Genomic DNA, 18,195 nt, shown 5'->3' on the forward strand with positions numbered 1-18,195 from the left:
TATGGAGTGCACCATCAGAAAAAAAACACAGGGCAAAAAACCAGGTACTTCAGATCTGAGGCTGCAGTGGGAGTCGTGGCATGGAGGCTGCGATTTTGTACCACTTGGTTTAAGGAAAGTTTCCTTCCTCATTCCTTCCTTGGTGGAGGGGTTGACCATTGCCTCCTCCCGCGCAGTATGAAATGATGCCTTTCAGCATCTTCCTGTATCGCTGCTGCCCGATATAGATGTTCCCCATAGTCTGGGAAACAGAACAGCGAGGATTTGAACTGCCAACCTTCTGCTTGTGAGTCAAGCATTTCCTCGCTGCGCCACTTAAGATGACATGATAATATTAGCAGTTTTTATTTTCAAACAATCAGGAATTCCGTATTCTGTGGCAGGGCAATTGGTAGTTTGGGTGAATGCCCTAGGAAGGAAGCGTTAATGTGTTCTCTTTGAATAAAAATGTAGTTGTACGTTTCGGTCCTAGAATTGTTGCTTGATTAGCATCTTAACAGGGCATCTCAACGCACAGGTTTCTGATGGTGATCGGCACTGACAGACGCTTTAGGAATGCAGTGTTTAGAGTATTCGTGTCGCTGTTTTGGTGCCTAATACGATCCGTGGGCAGCAATACTCTAATGACGAAGAGAGAAGTGAATTTTGCAGTTGCAAACCATCAAAGACTTTGTTGTCATAACTTATTAATTGCTCTTCTGCCCTCAAAGGGGCACCCGGAGCGATGGGTAACTGATTCAGGACATCTAAAACTCCGCAAGTGACAGTAAAACTGAGCCATGGCAACAGCAAAATTCAATATCCTTAGAAGTCTGAATGCATAGCGGGTCTATTCTCATGGCCAAAAGCTGGGTTGAAGGCATGTCTGGATAGGATGGAAGGGGACATGCTTTTCCTCAGCCCTTGAGACAATTCTGAGCAGTGGTTGGCCACAGTGTTCCATTAGGGGGGTGTGTGTGGTGCCCCCCACCACATGAGGTAATGAAGGCAGTCACTCACAAAGGCAAGGGTTACGCGTCCTGCTGTTTGGTCCAGCTGCTTGGCAACTCAAAAAGCCGTCCTTCCGCTCTTAGCTGTCAAACTAAAAAAAAAACCCCAAAACCCACTCTCTTGCCTCTCCCTCTATGGTATGATTTGTGATTGGTTGGAAGAAAAACCTTTGCAAGTAGGTGGGAACGCACAGGAAAGACATCTGCGGGGAGTGCAGGGAGGAGCCGATGGCTCTGTGAACTGTCGCTTTAATCCCCCGAATTAAGCAACTCTTCAGCTACCCATGTGTGAACAACTCCCCAAAGTAGAGCAGTCCTGCACTAGAGCAATGTTCTTCATCGTAAGCCCCCAGAGCCAATGGCAGCTCTTATGAATCCTACGTGTGGCCCCCCTGACTGATTGTATCTTGGGTCTGTGCACAGTGTCAGCCAAAGCCGAATCCTCTGCACAGCCCTCTTGCTTTTTAACGTCTAGATTGCGGCGCTCTCTGGCAGCAGTTTGATCAGTTTTGTTTAGTTCTGATGTATCCTCTTTTGATTCGGATGTATCACCTGCTACTATTAACTGTGTCCCTTCTTGCTGGACTCTGGCCGTAATAAAGATGGGATTGGACTCGGCACAGCCCCCCCACCCCCGGCACCATGCAGAGGTGACCCTTCCCACCATGCATTGCTGCACTTGGAGACCGCATGGAGGGGCCCAGGCAGGAATCCAGGCAGTTGCTTTCTAAGGCAGGATGGGTGGCTTGGCTGCCCACTGTTGAATCCTATTAGCTTCCACGATTTCTGGTGTGTATATTACAAAGACACCAGAAGCAGGCAGTGCTTGCTCACTCAAAGGAAACTGAACCCTGTAGTGCGGTCCTTGGACTTCTTAGAACTTGGGAAAGCAGGGGGCACTGAGCAACGGGAATAGAGAGGGGGGAAACATGCAAGGAAATCCCTCTTCAAGGCCTTTTTGGGAGGTCCAAAAATGGAGTAAGTGGTAGGAGAGACTGTCTGCACGCCAGTTTTCCACATGTGGGATGTGTTCATCTCCATCTGGCTTCTTGCAGCACAGACACCCAGCATGTGGAACATCCTATGGGGCTACATAAAAGGGAGAAATGCTTTGTACCATTGCAAAACAAAGCCCTGTTCCAAGCTGTTTTCATCTTTGTTTGGGATTAAAAAAAAAAAACAGAAAAGAAAAGCAAAACCTCGGAATCCAATTTGGCTCTGCAAAACCAGCAAATGTCACACATTCTGCCTTGGGTAATAACGGCTTTAAAGGGGCTCTCTTGTACAATCCCCCCACCCCTGGCTTTATGGGTTGTCTGTTTGTTTTTGAGCATTTTATTAAATTATTCCCAGAGGGCTGAGTTGTGGTGCAAATTCAGTCTGGAATATCTTATTTTATTTCATTCTGAAGCAGAAGCAATCAAAATCCCATCTTCGACCTCTCCCTTTCTTTAAATCTTTTCGTCAGTGTTGCCCTATCCGGACATTACATTGCACCTGTGTACAGGTGTTTGCACACATGTTTGTATGAACCACTGTACACACATTCATTTTAAAAGGGAATCTGGGCACAGGCCCCCTGAAATAAGAAGTGTACTACTGTATTTATTTATTTTTACATTTATATCCCACTCTTCCTCCAAGGAGCTCAGACTACATGCTTATTTTTACCTTTATTTTTTATTTTTACTGTATAATAATAATAATAATTCGATTTCTATACCACCCTTCCAAAAATGGCTCAGGGCGGTTTACAAAGAGAAATAACAAATAAGATGGCTCCCTGTCCCCAAAGGGCTCACATTCTAAAAAGAAACACAAGACACACACCAGCAACAGTGAAGTACTGTGCTGGCGGTGGATAGGGCCAGTTACTCTCCCCCTGCTAAATAAAGGGAATCACCACGGTAAAAGGTGCCTCTTTGCCCAGTTAGCAGGGGTATGTGCGTTTAACATAATGTGTGAATCACTGCACATGCGTACAGATCTGTATGTACACACATTGTGCACTGATTCTACTCTAGTGTGGCCAGGTGTGCAGACAGAGGGAAAGTTTGGGGAGCAAGTCCTCACTTAATTTTTTTCTGCAGAGGAGAGGAAAGATGATTTTTAGAAGGGAGAACAGTATGTTTTGGGGATTGAAGAGATCATTTATTAGGTTTGGTGGGGGAGTTCAGTAAAATGAGGGGGGACTCCTCAAATGCTTGGAGGGGGAATCTGCATCCCTGAGTGCTCCTCCTGTGCAAACAAGTTGTAGCTCGGTGGTAGAGCATCTGCTTTGCATGCAGAAGGTCCCAGGTTCAATCCCTGGTATCTCCAGGTAGGGCTGCAAAAGACTCCCAACATAGGAACATAGGAAGCTGCCATATACTGAGACCGACCCTTGGTCCATCTAGCTCAGTATTGTCTCCACAGACTGGCAGCGGCTTCTCCGAGGTTGCAGGCAGGAATCTCTCTCTCTCAGCCCTGTCTTGGAGATGCTGCCAGGGAGGGAACTTGGAACCTTCTGCTCTTCCCAGAGTGGCTCCATCCTCTGAGGGGAATCTCTTACAGTGCTCACACCTCTAGTCTCCCATTCATATGCAACCAGGGCAGACCCTGCTTAGCTAAGGGGACAAGTCATGCTTTGTGACCACAAGACCAGCTCTCCTCCCGAGAGCCTGGAGAGGGTCAGTGCAGAGCAGCAGCTCCCAACCAGTGGTACTCCAGATGTTGCTGCTCAGCAACATCTGGAGTACCACCAGTTGGGAACCGCTGGGGAGGAGAATCTGGAGCTAGCTGGTCCGACGGCCTGACTCAGCCGAAGGCAGCTGAGTTCCACTGACAAAGCATCATGGAGACCAAGAACGGGTCTATCCGTGACTAAAGGAATCTCCGAATACCGCACTGGGACAGCCGCTATTTAAGATTCCCCTCCCTTTTCTGCATGTAACGTTCCTGGAAGTCTCTGGCTGGAAACAAGATACTTGACTGGAGGACTTTGGGTCTGAAACAGCAGGCTCTTTCTGCGGTCTTACATTTGATGCATGGGCAGTTGGTTCTATTTGTTTCTATGGTTGGCTGCCTAAAGAGTGTCATTTTCTCTCTCTGAAAGCCACCTTAAGTGGCGCAGCAGGGAAATGCTTGACTAACAAGCAGAAGGTTGCCAGTTTGAATCCCTGCTGGTCCTATATTGGGCAGCAGCGATATAGGAAGATGCTGAAAGTCATCATCTCATACTGCTCGGGAGGAGGCAATGGTCAACCCTTCCTGTATTCTACCAAAGAAAACCACGGGGCTCTGTGGGCACCAGGAGTCGAAATCGACTCGACGGCACACTTTACCTTTACCTTTCTCTCTCTGAACACCCTGTGTCTTGCCTAAGATGATGTACGTATTCTTACGAGCGGTTCAAAATCAGTCTCCCTCCCCCTGCTCCCTGCCATCCAGCACTGCCATAGGGCCAAACCAGTAGGGTGCCCAGGGCTTTCCTTCAACCACTGTATAATCCTGAGCATCCAATCGCATCATTTTAATTATTTAATATGGTGTTGGAAAATGGGTCACTAATGCCTAAGAGTCATTATAACCCGGATTATCACACACGGTCTCAGGCTTTAGAACAAACGAAAAACACCACCAGTATGTGTTTATATTTCTAGGAAGAAAACAATTCTGATTCCTCAGTTGTTGTTTTTTAAGCGTATTTTTGAAGTTTCAGAAAGTTTTAACAAAAAGAGCTCCGAACATTAACTAAAGCACTGCTGCTCTCTGCTGCCTTCAGAAGCCCACCTTGCCTGTATTTCCTAAACTACCCTAGTAAGTTTGCATTACAGGTGGACTCGGTATCCACAGGGGTTCCGTTAGCTACTATCATGGATGATGAAACCACGGATACCGAGGCATTAAGTCAATGGGGATAGGGAGGTTAGGTTCCTGGAGGCTGGGAAACTGCGGCAAAAATGGGGGAAACCACGAAATAAAGTGCCTTACCATTCTCTGTGGGTCTCCAGTAGTCCAGCAATGCCCTTGCCCCCAGAAGTCCAAATTGTTCTATTATTACACAATTTTTTGCAGGGGGTGGAGGTGTTTTGTTTTTTTAACTGAACAAGCCACAAAATGGCTCCCTTTTACAAAATGGCAGCCATCAATGACCTCAACAGTCATTTCTGGCCACCCCCTGACCCATGGATACATGAATTGAACCCCCTTTTTTACCATCTCATCCCCCTTATGCCCAGGTCAGGTGTCAATTACTTGACCGTGGATATGCCGAATCTGCATATAGCAAGGTTTGCCTGTACTTTCATCTCTGCTACCATTTATCTCTTTCCCCTTCTCCATATCATGTTTGGAACAATTCACAAATATAAGATGGCTTTCAATTGGGACATATAGCAAACCACTTGCTTTGGAAGTTGCCTTTTTGTTTCTGATAAAACCCTACAAGGCTTGTTCACTCAGCCATTTAATGGGTAGGACAAGCATCCTACCCACCTCCGGGAGCTGTGAAAGGTCAGTGGGGAGTGTGATCACCTGCTAAGGCTCGTCTGGGGGTGGAATCGCCCTCCATGATTCCACCCCCAGCTTCGGAACAAGGTAGGAGGAGCAACCCACCTACCCAGCTGGGGCTTAGCAAACAATCAAGCGCCCCCACTCCTACCTTGTTTACACTCACACACAATTAAAAATCGTGAGTGTGCATGGCTTCTGAACTTGGGTAGGATGCATCTCCTACTCAAGTACCAATCATTTGAATTGCCATATTGTTTAGGGGGTGAAATCTGATGCTTGATTCATTAGGGCACCATTTTACTTTCATCATCCAAACTTTAAAAAATGATTAATCTAATCAGTTAATTTATTAAACATCGCAGCCTGCAAGCTTAAAAAAAGAACAAATCCAACCAATTTGTCAATTAACCATGGCAGACTTCATTTTCATACACTAGTTTAACAACGCATCAGCTGCTGCCGTATGCCATGGCTGCATTAGCAATGGACAAATTCTTGCAGCAGAGAACTGTTGTTATTTTTAATAGGTAACAGCAGTTCTACCGCATGAAAGCAATTATGGGAGTTGACATTTCCACTCTGCAAATCTCCATTCCAAGAAAAGGGCTTGAGTTTTCTCATGCTGGTTTTGAATACACATGCATTAGCATTTAAGGGCCTTGTTTTCTTTTGAACCATCAAGTTTTGGTTTGTGGTGAGCCATTTGAAAGAACTGAAAGTGTGAGGACACCACCTTTGAAAACCAGAAGGAAAATGCCTGTTGTTTTGAGAAGGGGGAGGAATCCAACTGCTGAGCGTTGTAAAAAAGCAAAGCGTGGGGAAAACGAGAGAGAAGGTAAAGACCGGTACCACACAGAGCCTATTCAGACAACCTTGAAGAATCGCACTGTGTTGCTTTTTTTGGGACTATTATCACTGTAGAATGCAGGCGGGGCTTCCTAGGGTTAAAAAAAACCCATATAGGTAACTAGCATCTTAGAAAGGATGGTTGCAGTGTTCTCTCTCCTGTCCTAGTTTTCTACATGCAAAGAGGGCGTTTTAAAATGTGGTAGAGAATCCAAAATGTGATTCCCGTACCTGCCTTCCACCTCCATCTGATACAGTCCTAGGAAACTAAATAGTGGTTGTGTTCTTACGATTAAGAAAGTTAGGCTGAGGAATGGCCGCCTAAGATTCAGAGGTGTGTGCACTCCAGAAAACTGTGGGTGTAGCGGTAGCAATCCCAGCCAGAGGACCAAGAAGTGATCATGTGCAAGGGGAAACTGTAGTCGGGTGCCACCGACGAACTACCATAGATCAGATCTAAGATTGTTGATGTCAGCTCAGTGTGGCAGCCAGCTACAATCCCCCCTCACATATGATCACATCCTGATCCTCCAACTGGGATTTCTGCTTCCACATGCACCGTTTTCGGGAGTGCGCACGGCTCTGAATGTTAGTTGGCCACCCCTTGGAATAACTTTCTTGATTATAAGAACATGGCTGACATGATTCTGGTGAATGTGATACTCCACCCAAAGTGAGAGAATCATAATGTTCTCCAAAACTGGTCTCCTAAGCTAATTGGCTCTACAGCTCTAGATGATGGATTATTGTAGGTGTACAGGAAACTGCCTTATACAGAGTCAGTCTATTGGTCCTTCTAGATCAGGAATTCTCAACGTTGGGTCCCCAGATGTTATTGGACTTCAACTCCCATAATCCCCAACCCTTGGTTGGGGATTATGGGAGTTGAAGTCCAATAACATCTGTGGACCCAGTGCTGAGAATCCCTGTTCTAGATCAGTACTGTCTGCTCTTACTGGGAGCAGCTGTCCTCCTGGTTTTCAAACAGGGCCCTTCCTACCTGGAGATGCCAAGGGTTGACCCTGAGACCTTCTTCATGCAAAGCAAAGTCTCTACCACTGAGCTACGAGCACATCTCCAATGTCAATAAGGGTGGCTCTTCTGCATATGAACAGCTACAGCATACGGACTGCTGCAGAAGCAACCCTTATGGTCAGGGATTGGCAAAACTAGTTACAACTAGAAACTTTGAAGGAAAGGGAAAGCAACTGCTGGGAGAAGTCGGAGGATCGCTTCAGCTGTCTTGCTAAAAGGTTCACAGCTGTGGCTCTCGGAATAATGGGCCTTCGGCATAATTTCGCCCTGAGGTCACCACTCACCACACGATCTCTTCATTGCAAAACTGCAACTTGGGAAATGAGGGCTGAGGAGTTTAAAATAGTCCCCAGATAAAGGTGGGCGCTTTTGGACAACCACCAGGACCAACAAGGCACTTCAGTTTTTATGCAGAAAGCAACAGCATGCGCTTTTTATTAGCTTGTCCTTTCAGTATGCAATTCCTTTCCTCAAGCCTGACAAACCAACGTGTGTTTTGCAGGCTCTCAGACGGCTATTTCTAGGCAATTACCCACACAGCCCTTCACAATTCTATGCTATAATCAGCCATCGCAAAACATGAGAACAGCACACAAGTCATTTTGTGTTCATAATAATATGTATTTGTTGGCCTGGGCCGCACAAGTCAAGGAAGGTCGGGTCAAAATCCCAGCTCACGCTAGATCTCTCTTTGAGTTAATAACACAGAGGCTACACTACTATATAACAACACAGCTGGTGAAAGTATGCAGAGGCTCCGTCCAAATATACCACGGGCTTGAAATTTAAAACACCAGATGTAATTTACGAGGGCCTTCCCAGACGGCCTCTCAAAATAGGGAATTCTTTTTAGCCCCAACCTAGCATTTGCCCCAATCTGTTATTATCATTAATTATGTATGTAATGCTATCCGTTTGTGTGGCATTCCTCAAAGACTGAGGGGAAAGGTCTCCATTCCAAGGGGCTTCCTGACTAGACCAAGGTTCTTCTTTGGAAGGCCCGGGGGCCCGTGTCTGGGGCCAGTAGTGGCCTCCATCAGTCCTATGTGACCAATTGTTTATTGGGCCTGTGCGAAGCTCTGACCAAAGCTGAGTACTGTGTTTACCTGAATTCAAGACTAGGTCTTCCCCAAGCCTTTTGCTGCTAGAAATTGGGGTGGTGGTGGTGGTGGTTGTCAAGAACATAAGAACAGCCCTGCTGGATCAGGCCCAAGAGGGCCCATCTAGTCCAGCATCCTGTTTCATACAGTGGCCCACCAGATGCCTTTGAGAAGCCCACAAGCAAGAGGTGAGGGCATGCCTTCTATCTTGCTGTTACTCCCTTGCAACTGGTAGTCAGAAGCATCCTGCCTCTGAGGCTGGAGGTGGCCTATAGCCTTTTGACTAACAGCCATTGATAGACCTCTCCTCCATGAAGTTATCCAAACCCTTCTTAAAGCCATCCAAACTAGTAGCCAACACCACGTCTTGTGGCAGAGAATTCCTCAAGTTGATTATGCGTTGTGTGAAACAGTACTTCCGTTTGTTGGACCTAAATTTCCTGGCAATCAATTTCATGGGATGACCCCTGGTTCTAGTGCCATGTGAGAGGGAGAAGAATTTCTCTCTATCCACTTTCTCCAGACCATGCATGATTTCATAGACCTCTATCATGTCTCCCCGCAGTTGTCTTTTTTCTAAACTAAAAAGCCCCAGGTGTTGTAGCCTTGCCTCATAAGGAAGGTGCTCTAGGCCCATGACCATCTTGGTGGGATTGTTGAGGTAATACTGTACTGAGTATGTACTTAAGACACTAATTGGATGCATTAACAACGACTGGATGTCTGTTTATTCACCTGATTCAAGTACAGTTTAAAAACTACCCCTTGTAGTCTTAAATTCAGAGTACTCGTCCTTTTGAGTAAATATAGGGTAGGTAGATAGAGCCTTTATTTATTTAATAAATTTATTTAATAAATTTGTATACCTCCCACTACCAAAGTCTCTAGGCGGTTTACAGCATAAAACAGAGACAAACCGAGATTTTAACAGTTAAATCATATGCAAACCAGACGAAAATATCCATAAAACACCAACTAACCATAAAGCTTGGCTGAAGAGATGTGTCTTTAGTTGTTTCCTAAAAGCCAACAGGGATGGAGCACCTCTAATCTCAGCAGGAAGTGCATCCCGCAGTTCCGGGGCAACTACAGAGAAGTGGTACGAGCTGGTGGTGGCACCCTAAGACGAGCTGGTGGCACCCTCAGATGAACCTCCCCTGAAGATCTTAATAGGTGGTGGGGTTCATAACGAAGAAGGCGTTCTCTTAAATACCATGGGCCCAAGCCATTAAGGGCTTTATAGGTAATGACCAGCACTTTGTATTTTGCCTGGGAACCTATTGGTAGCCAATATCAATCTCTTAGAATCAGAATAATATGGTCTCAACGGGACATCCCAGAGACCAATCTAGAAGCAGCATTCTGCAAGAATTGCAGCTTCTGGGCTATATTCAAAGGCAGTCCCGTTACAGTCATTGGTCAGATAAACAATCATTATACGGTTTACAGCAGACGAAGAGAACCTACATCAAGGTAAACATCTCTTGACGTATTTTGCAAGCTATAAAGCCAAAATTTATAAACATTTAGAGAAATTGAGTCAAAATAGGGTATAGGCAAGTGTAGCCCTTCCCTTCCCAGTGCTTTCCCCACAGTTCTCTTCTCTCTTAAAGGACCCTCTTAGCACTCAGAAAAGTGCAGTACAGGAGAATCTCATTGATCGGACCAGCACTTGTTCTGCCAAGATTCTTTTTTGTGTTTATACAGACTATAAATGGACACCTGACCTCCGTGTACGCGGAAAAGACCAGGGAAGGGAGGGCTCCTCAAGGGGAGCGGAAAGCAGATACGACCCATATCCGTGAGGGTAGGGGTGAACAGAAATGACCTCTGAGATAATTTCCAGAGCGGCTCCATCCTCTAAGAGGAATATCTTCCAGTGCTCACACATCAAGTCTCCCATTCATATGCAACCAGGGCGGACCCTGCTTAGCTAAGGGGACCAGTCATGCTTGCTACCACAAGACCAGCCTGAGGGATCGGTCTGCTTTTCCACAGGTCTTCAAATTCCATCAAGAAATGTACCGCTGAAAGCAATACCCCTCAAATGCCTCCATCAAAATTCTGCAATGGATTCTCTGCACCGTTGACATCTGCATCCAATAGATGAAATTGAGCCTCCAAAACAGACTCTTTGACTTCACTGGGACTGGTTTGCGTTTTGTTTTCCCCCTTTAAAAGGTTTTCATCGTAGATTATAAATTAATCCCTCCTGTCTTTTCTCCAGAAACTCCCATTTCCGGCTTTAGAACACTTAAAAACCAACAGCCACCAAATCCCTCAGATCTGCCTTGCATTTCCTTCCTCTTTGTCTTGAGGATGGAGAACATTCAGGCATCTGCTGAGCCTTTCTAGCTGTAATGAATAAATTATTGGCTGCTGAGGTGACCTTTTCAGCGATACTTTTGTGAACAGAGCAGATATTTGGGTTGTTCCTTCACTCCCCAGCAGGTAAAGTGTTTCTTAAACGAGGGCTAAGCACCCCTTGCCTAGGAAGCTGGCTTCTAATGAGTCAGAACATTGGTCCACCTAGCCCAGTATTGTCTCTTCAGGGTTTCAGAGGGATATTTCCCAGCCCTACCCGGGAGTTATTCACACATGGCTTCGTGCTGCGGGGTAAATGTTGAAGGCGAAGCCCCTTCGAATCCCACTCGCGGCGTTGAGGGGACCAGCCCCTCCCCTCTGCTCTCGGGTTTTGATTTGGTGCAAGTTCACCGGGCATGCCTCCTTGCTTTCCTTCTAGCCAATGGGGGAGGGAGATTACTACAGAGCTACATCTGCCTTTCTAAAGAGAGTCTCCTTCTTATCATGCCAATGATTCTACATCAGTGCCTCTCCCTACTTGCGTTTTCAGGGGAAAAAAGCAGCTTGAAATCAGCATTTTAAAAAGCTGGAAATAACTCTGAGATGAGCTAGAATTTGCAAGACAAAGCCCGATTTGTGTGTGGAGTGGGTCCAAGGCTCTCGAAGGGACTTTGAGGTAGGTTTGGCTGGTGTGTGAACGCACAGACTCTCTTCTGAAGGAGATTCGGTGTAGAAGCCCTGTGGGGAGACCCGAGTTCAAATCCCCATTCAGCCATGAGACTAGCTGGGTGACTCTGGGCCAGTCACTTCTCTCTCCGCCTAACCTACTTCACAGGGTTGTTGTGAGGAGAAACTCAAGTATGTAGTACACCACTCTGGGCTCCTTGGAGGAAGAGCGGGACATAAATGTAAAAATAATAATAATAATAAGGCCCATCTAGTGCAGCACCCTGTTTCACACAATGGCCCACCAGATGCCTCTGGGGAGCCCACAGGCAAGATGTTGAGGGCATGCTCTCTATCCTGCTGTTGCTCCTCTGCAACTGGTATTGAGAGGCATTGTGCCTCTGAGCCTGGAGATGGCCCACAGCCACCAAACTAGTTGCCATTGATAGACCTGTTCTCCATGAATCTGTCTAAGCCCCTTTTAAAGCCATCCAAGCTGGTGGCCATCACCACATCCCATGGCAAAGACTTCCATAGATTAATTATGTGCTGTGCAAAAAAGTACTTCCTCTTGTCAGTCCTGAATATCCCAACCTTCAGTTTCATGGGATGATCCCTGGTTCTAGTGTTGTGAGAGAGCGAGAAAGATTCCTCTCTGTCCGCCATACATAATTTTATACACCTTGATCATGTCTCCCCTTAGTCGCCTCTTTCCAAGGTAAAGAGCCCCAGATACTGTAGCCTAGCCTCATAAGGAAGGTGCTCCAGGCCTCCTGGGACTTTTATGCACAGCAGGTTTTACTGCGAGTTTACGGGGAGGCTTTACTGAAAACTTGAAGTTGTCCAAAAAGCCTGACATAAATTGTGGGTTTTTTTACCCCGGCTATAAATCGGGTTACACTCGATTGAAAAATGTGTGTTTCTCTCTCTCTCTCTCTCTCTCTCTCTCTCTCTCACACACACACACACACACACACTCTCTCTCTCTCTCTCTCTCTCACACACACACACACACACACACACACACACACACACACACACACAGAGTGAAAAATCCAAATTGTGTGTGAACTTCCCCCCAATAACTTGCAGGGATTTCGGGGTAAATCTAGCTAATATGCGAATGCACCCCCTCCATTCCAGAGGAGATTCCTGGAGATGTCAGGGATTGAACCAGGCAGGGGCTACCAAGGTTGGAGTGAGCCCAGAGACAAGATTTTAAAATGTGCCCCCCCCCCCAATGGTATTAGAGGAAGACATGCTGTTCTGGTAGCTCCAGGTCTTAACACTCACATCAGTTTGGGAGGATTTCACTTTAATTTTGTCTGGGGGGCCCCCCAAGGCAGTGGGCCCCTCAGACAACTGTCTCCCCTTGCCCTGTTATAGTTACGCCCCTGGAACCAGGGGCCTTCTGCATGCAAAGCAGATTTCACCCATTCAAATATAAACCAAAGTGGACCCTGTCAACAAAAGAGACAATTCATGCTTGCTGCCACAAGAGGAGAGCTGGTCTTGTGGTAGCAAGCATGACTTGTCCCCTTAGCTAAGCAGGGCCCACCCTGGTTGCATATGAAAGGGAGACTTGATCTGTGAGCACTGGAAGAGATTCCCCTTAAGGGATGGAGCCGCTCTGGGAAGAGCATCTAGGCTCCAAGTTCCCTCCCTGGCAGCATCTCCAAGACAGGGCTGAGAGAGACTCCTGTCTGCAGCCTTGGAGAAGCCGCTGCCAGTCTGTGTAGACAATACTAAGCTAGACCGACCAAGGGTCTGACTCAGCATATGGCAGCTTCCTAGGTTCCTATGACCAGCTGCTCTCCCCCTTCATATGATTCCAGACTGGTGTTGGGAGTCAAGATGATTGGCCAGCTGCTGAAGACCTAGGGCTCTCCCTTGAGCCTGCTGCTGACCCCCAAGTCCACCTCTGTCCACATGACCTTCGCTTGGTGATGGCAGTCACAGCCGGTGTGTGTGCTACCTGGGGGGGGGCATGATGAGAGGCACCGTTAAGGATAAATTCATTGGTGCTTATCTCTGCTCTCGCTGCACCTGAACATTGGTTACAGCAGCAGCGTCCAGCGCACCCCCCTCCGCCGCGGGGGATGGCATCCACCACTCACCTGGCTGTTGGTGGGGGATCGGCTCCACGGAAGCCGGGTGAGTGGTGGAGGCGATCCCCCGTGGCAGGAGGTGCTGGGAGGCGCGCTGCTGCTCCGAGCAGTGTTCAGGTGCGGCGAGAGCAGAGGTAAGCACCGATTAATTTATCCTTAAAGGTGCCTCTCGCCCCCCGACGGTGCCCACACCGGCTGCTACTGGGAGGTGGTGGAGTGACGCCTTTAGAGCCCACCTGGGTAAGAGGAGGCCCATAGAGGGCAGATTGCCAAGGGCTCCCCAAAGCCTGAAGCCAGCCCCACATAAGACAAATTCAGTATGCGTGCTTCCAGTGTAAATAGCTGCACACCTGCCTTGCAGAGGCTTCCGGATCGTGGCAGATGATAACAGAGGTGTTCATATCCAAACTGCTTGACCTTTCCTCTCTCTCTTTTTTTTTTTTTGGAGTTTCAGTAGGGCCTGAGCAGCAGGTGGGGAATGCGTTTGAAGGTGCTGCTCGGTAAACATGGTATAATGGTTGGAGTGCTGGACTGGGACCGGGGAGACCCGAGTTCAAATCCCCATTCAGCCATGATACTAGCTGGGTGACTCTGGGCCAGTCACTTCTCTCTCCGCCTAACCTACTTCACAGGGTTGTTGTGAAAGAGAAACTCAAGTATGTAGTACACTGCTCTGGGCTCCTTGGAGGAAGAGCGGGATAGAAAATGTAAATAATAATAATAAACAGAAGCACTGTCACATGAGAGAGCAGAGTACTTTGAAGGCAGGGATACGACAGAGGTACTAACCCTCTCCGAGGCTGGCCCTGGTGCATCCAGGAATCTGCATCTAGAAAGTGTTAGACATCCACCTCCAGATGACTACTCAAAGCAGCCCTGGAGATTTCGATGCCGTGCCATTGTGAAAAATATTGAGGGAAAACATTTAAAAAGAAATCTCCAGGAACAGCTTGAGTCAGAGCTGGCAAGCTTCAAAGGCATGTGGAACAGAGCCTCCCGTTAAGACCTTAATGGAGCTGCCAGATTGGACTGCAGCTACAGAATCACACACACACACACACACACACACACACACACACACCCAGTATTTCTCACAATAACAAGCCATTAAAACCTCTAGGATAGCTTTCAGTAGTCACTAGGAGCTTTCCCAGACAGCAGGCTTTACCGCAGGTTGACTTCAAATTCAAAGTTGCCCCCCCAAAAACAATGCAAAAATTTGATTTTTTTAAAAACCCTAAAATATAAATTGGGCTACACTCTAACGTGCAGCGAAAAACCTGAATCATGTGTGGAAGTGCTCCTGAATCGTTCGTATGGACTTTGGGGTCAATCTGGCTGATATGTGAATACACTCCGACCTTCCATTCTGGAGGAGATGAGGACCATAAGCCAGGTGTGAAACACTTCCGGGAGATGGATTGCTCCATCTTCTGGAGTTCCCAGGCCTGTCCTGGGTGTTTGGCAATCCTATTGGGCACAAGCAGAGTAAGCATCCCGCTTCCCACCCACCTCTTTTCCACTGGAAATTGTGCCCTTGTGGCCTTATTTTGCAAAGGAGTTGTGACCGCTCGATTTTCAGTGCAGTTTGTGTAGCACTGTCCTGATTCTTACCTTCTTGCCTATTTTTAAACAGGTTACATAGTTTATTTATATTTATATTTATGTACCGCCCTTCGTCCTGAGACCCCAAGGCGGTTAACAACAAGCTAAAACAATAACACATCCAAGAACACATCAAAACCAGATAAAACAATAAAACTCATTAAAAAAAAAAGAGAGAACAAAACGTCGCTGAAAATTTAAAAAGAGCAGGGACAGCTTATTGGCCAAAAGCCTGAACAAAAAGGGCCATCTTCACTCTCCTACGATTTGAGGCAGCATAGGCACGTACCAGCGCAAAGACCATTGAATGCACTATCTTTGGGAATTCGATGTGTGTTTGAATTCAGTTGGCTGGGGTGCCTCGCAGTTTGCAAGGACCACTGGGTCAGACAGGCAGGCCCAACGGCCACTCCGCCCGCCACTGCCACTGCCACGGAGCGGGGGGAGGCCTATTTGGTTCACCCCCCCACCCCCTGGCCGCGCACATTGGCAGCTAAAGTAAGGTAACTTTTGGCGGTGTGGTGGGGCGGCAGCAGGGCGGGTGCGGGGTGGTGGCAGGAACCCCCCCACGAGCCCTCCCGGACCTTGGAGGCCACAGGGCAGGTCCCCAAGTTCTGGGGGTTAGAGCGCCACTGACCACTACTACGTATATACTGCTTTTCAGCAAAAGGTTTTTTGGCCCATATCCTACTCTGTTGTACATTTTATAGCATTCCACGTAGCACACTGATTTTGCCCCTTTTAGAGAACTTACAGGGAAGACCCATGGGTTTTTATGTAACCTACCTTCTTGCAGATAAGGCTATGTGTGTTACCTCTCGGGTCGCTAAACTTTCTGCCGTGGCTCGCAAGATTATTCAAGCAGTGGCGAAGGTTCCCCTTATCAGGATGTGTCCATGGTTTGGGCAAACTTCTTTTATCTCAATATCTACAGGACAATGGACAGACAATGTACCAACTGCATCGAATGTACCAGAAACTCTGTACTATAATGCTCACATCGGGTCAAGGACCATAATAAAGATATTCCTCATTCATTCATTCAACCAAAGTTCTCAAATCAGATTGCATGGAGAAATAAATAATAAATAGATAAGACTGCTCCCTGTCCCCAAAGGGCTCACAATATATATATAAAAAGAAACATAAGATAAACACCAGCAACGGCCACAGGAAGGATACTGTGTAGGGATGTGCACGGAACCGGTTCCGTGCACTCCTGGGAGGTGGGTTGTGGTTCCTTGAAGGCGCAGTGGGAGGGTGTCCTTACCACCCCCAGCACAATTTGCATGGGGCACAATTTGCCTCAGGCAGTGCAGTACCCTGGGTCACTCCTGTCTTGATGTAATCCTGACAACCTCTTAAGGTGGGTAGGCAGGTGAGTATTATCATCTACCCATATTACTGCTGAAGCGGAGAGGGTATGGCTTGCCTCAGGCCACGTGTTCAGGATGTAGGCAGGATTTCGAGCTCAAGTTTCTTGACCATTACAGTGCATGGACTCTGTTTTAGGAATGTGTGTGTGTGTGTGTGTGTGTGTGTGCATGCAGGCATGCCTCTATGTGCGAGAGAGATTTTAGTAAATAATTTATGATGTTTTCCAGTCTTTAATTTTCATGTGAGCCAGAGAGGGGCTGGTGGGGGGAAAGCATCTAGAATATTTTGTGCCTCTACTCAGACGCTGTAAGATTTGTCTGTTGTTCTGCCAAGAGCCTTTTTGTGTTTTTAAACAGACTAAAAATGACTTAATCCTTTTTAGTTTAGTTTTTAACAAATCCCCTTTCCTCCCCAATTAATGCCAGTGGAATGAATAGTGCCCACAAAAGGGCAAATGCCTTGTTAATTTATAACTGTTTCATCTTTCGAAGGTCTGGGGCGGGGCGGGGGGTGGCGGATTTATGTTCTTCAGTTTAGTGCAGGAATTGCATTGATGTTTTCGGAGTTGATTTATTTCTCTAGATCCAAATATCACCACGGAATTGGAGGTCACTCTGTCCAACTCCCTCTTGGATGGAGGCAGGCTCCTCCACACCAAACTATTTCCAACAAACGTTGGAACAAATCATGATCGGTACAGCCGTTCACGGTGTTAGTGAGGCAAAATTAGTAGGATATCAGAGAGCAACCACAATGTTCACAATATAAACACAGCTACCTCGAAGGAAGATGGTAGTTCCATGGAGGAGCGTTTGCTTTGCATGCTGAAGGTCCTAGGTTCAGTCCCTGGCAGCATCTTCAGATGGGGCTGTGGGAGAGACCTGCCTGAAACCTTGGAGAGCCCCTGCCAGTTAGTGTAGACCAGGCCTGCTCAAACCCATGGGATCCAAAACTGTGGTCTGAGAAAAGAGATCCTGATAAACTCAGATTATTGTTAGTGTGTGTGTGTGTGTGTGTGTGTGTGTGTGTGTGGCAGAGCGGGATAAGAAGGCCCAGCTGTTCTTGGACTACAACTTCCATAATCCCCAGCCACAGTGGGCAGTAGCCAGGGATTATGGGAATTGTAGGCCAACATCTGCAGGAGGGATGAAGTTGAGCAGGCCTGACAATACTAAGCTAGATGGATCAAGCGTCTGATTTGGTCCCAAGCAGCTTCCTATAATTTGTGGAGTGGAACATAGGAAGCTGCCATATACTGAATCTCTCTCAGCCCTATCTTGGAGATGCTGCCAGGGTGGGAACTTGGAATTTAGATGTTAGACCTCCTATGTGAGATTAGCTCTCCTCTCCTCTGTTAGATTAGCTCTCCTCTCCTACCACAAAACCAGCTCTCCTCTCCTCTGTTAGACTAGCTCTCCTCTCCTACCACAAGACCAGCTCTTCTCTCCTGTGCTATGGCACATACCATATTTTGGGGATGGGGCCATAGCTCAGTGGTAGAGCAACTGCATGCTTGCATCCAGAAGGTCCCAGGTCCTTCTAAGTAGAGTTGGGAGAGACTCCTGCCTGAAACCTTGGAGAAGCCGCTGCCAGTCTGGGTAGACAATACTGAGCTAGATGGACTAATGGTCTGACTTGGTATAAGGCAGCTTCCTATGCTCCTGGCTGTTG

General features: G+C 47.2%; 1 protein-coding gene across 1 annotated transcript in view; it reads left to right on the forward strand.

Moving 5' to 3' along the window:
• LOC128337948 (uncharacterized) overlaps positions 1-18,195 on the forward strand; it is a 45,450-nt gene that overhangs the window by 6,548 nt on the left and 20,707 nt on the right. The window lies entirely within an intron of this gene.

Source organism: Hemicordylus capensis, chromosome 15, assembly GCF_027244095.1.
Source record: "Hemicordylus capensis ecotype Gifberg chromosome 15, rHemCap1.1.pri, whole genome shotgun sequence".
Taxonomy (NCBI): domain Eukaryota; kingdom Metazoa; phylum Chordata; class Lepidosauria; order Squamata; family Cordylidae; genus Hemicordylus; species Hemicordylus capensis.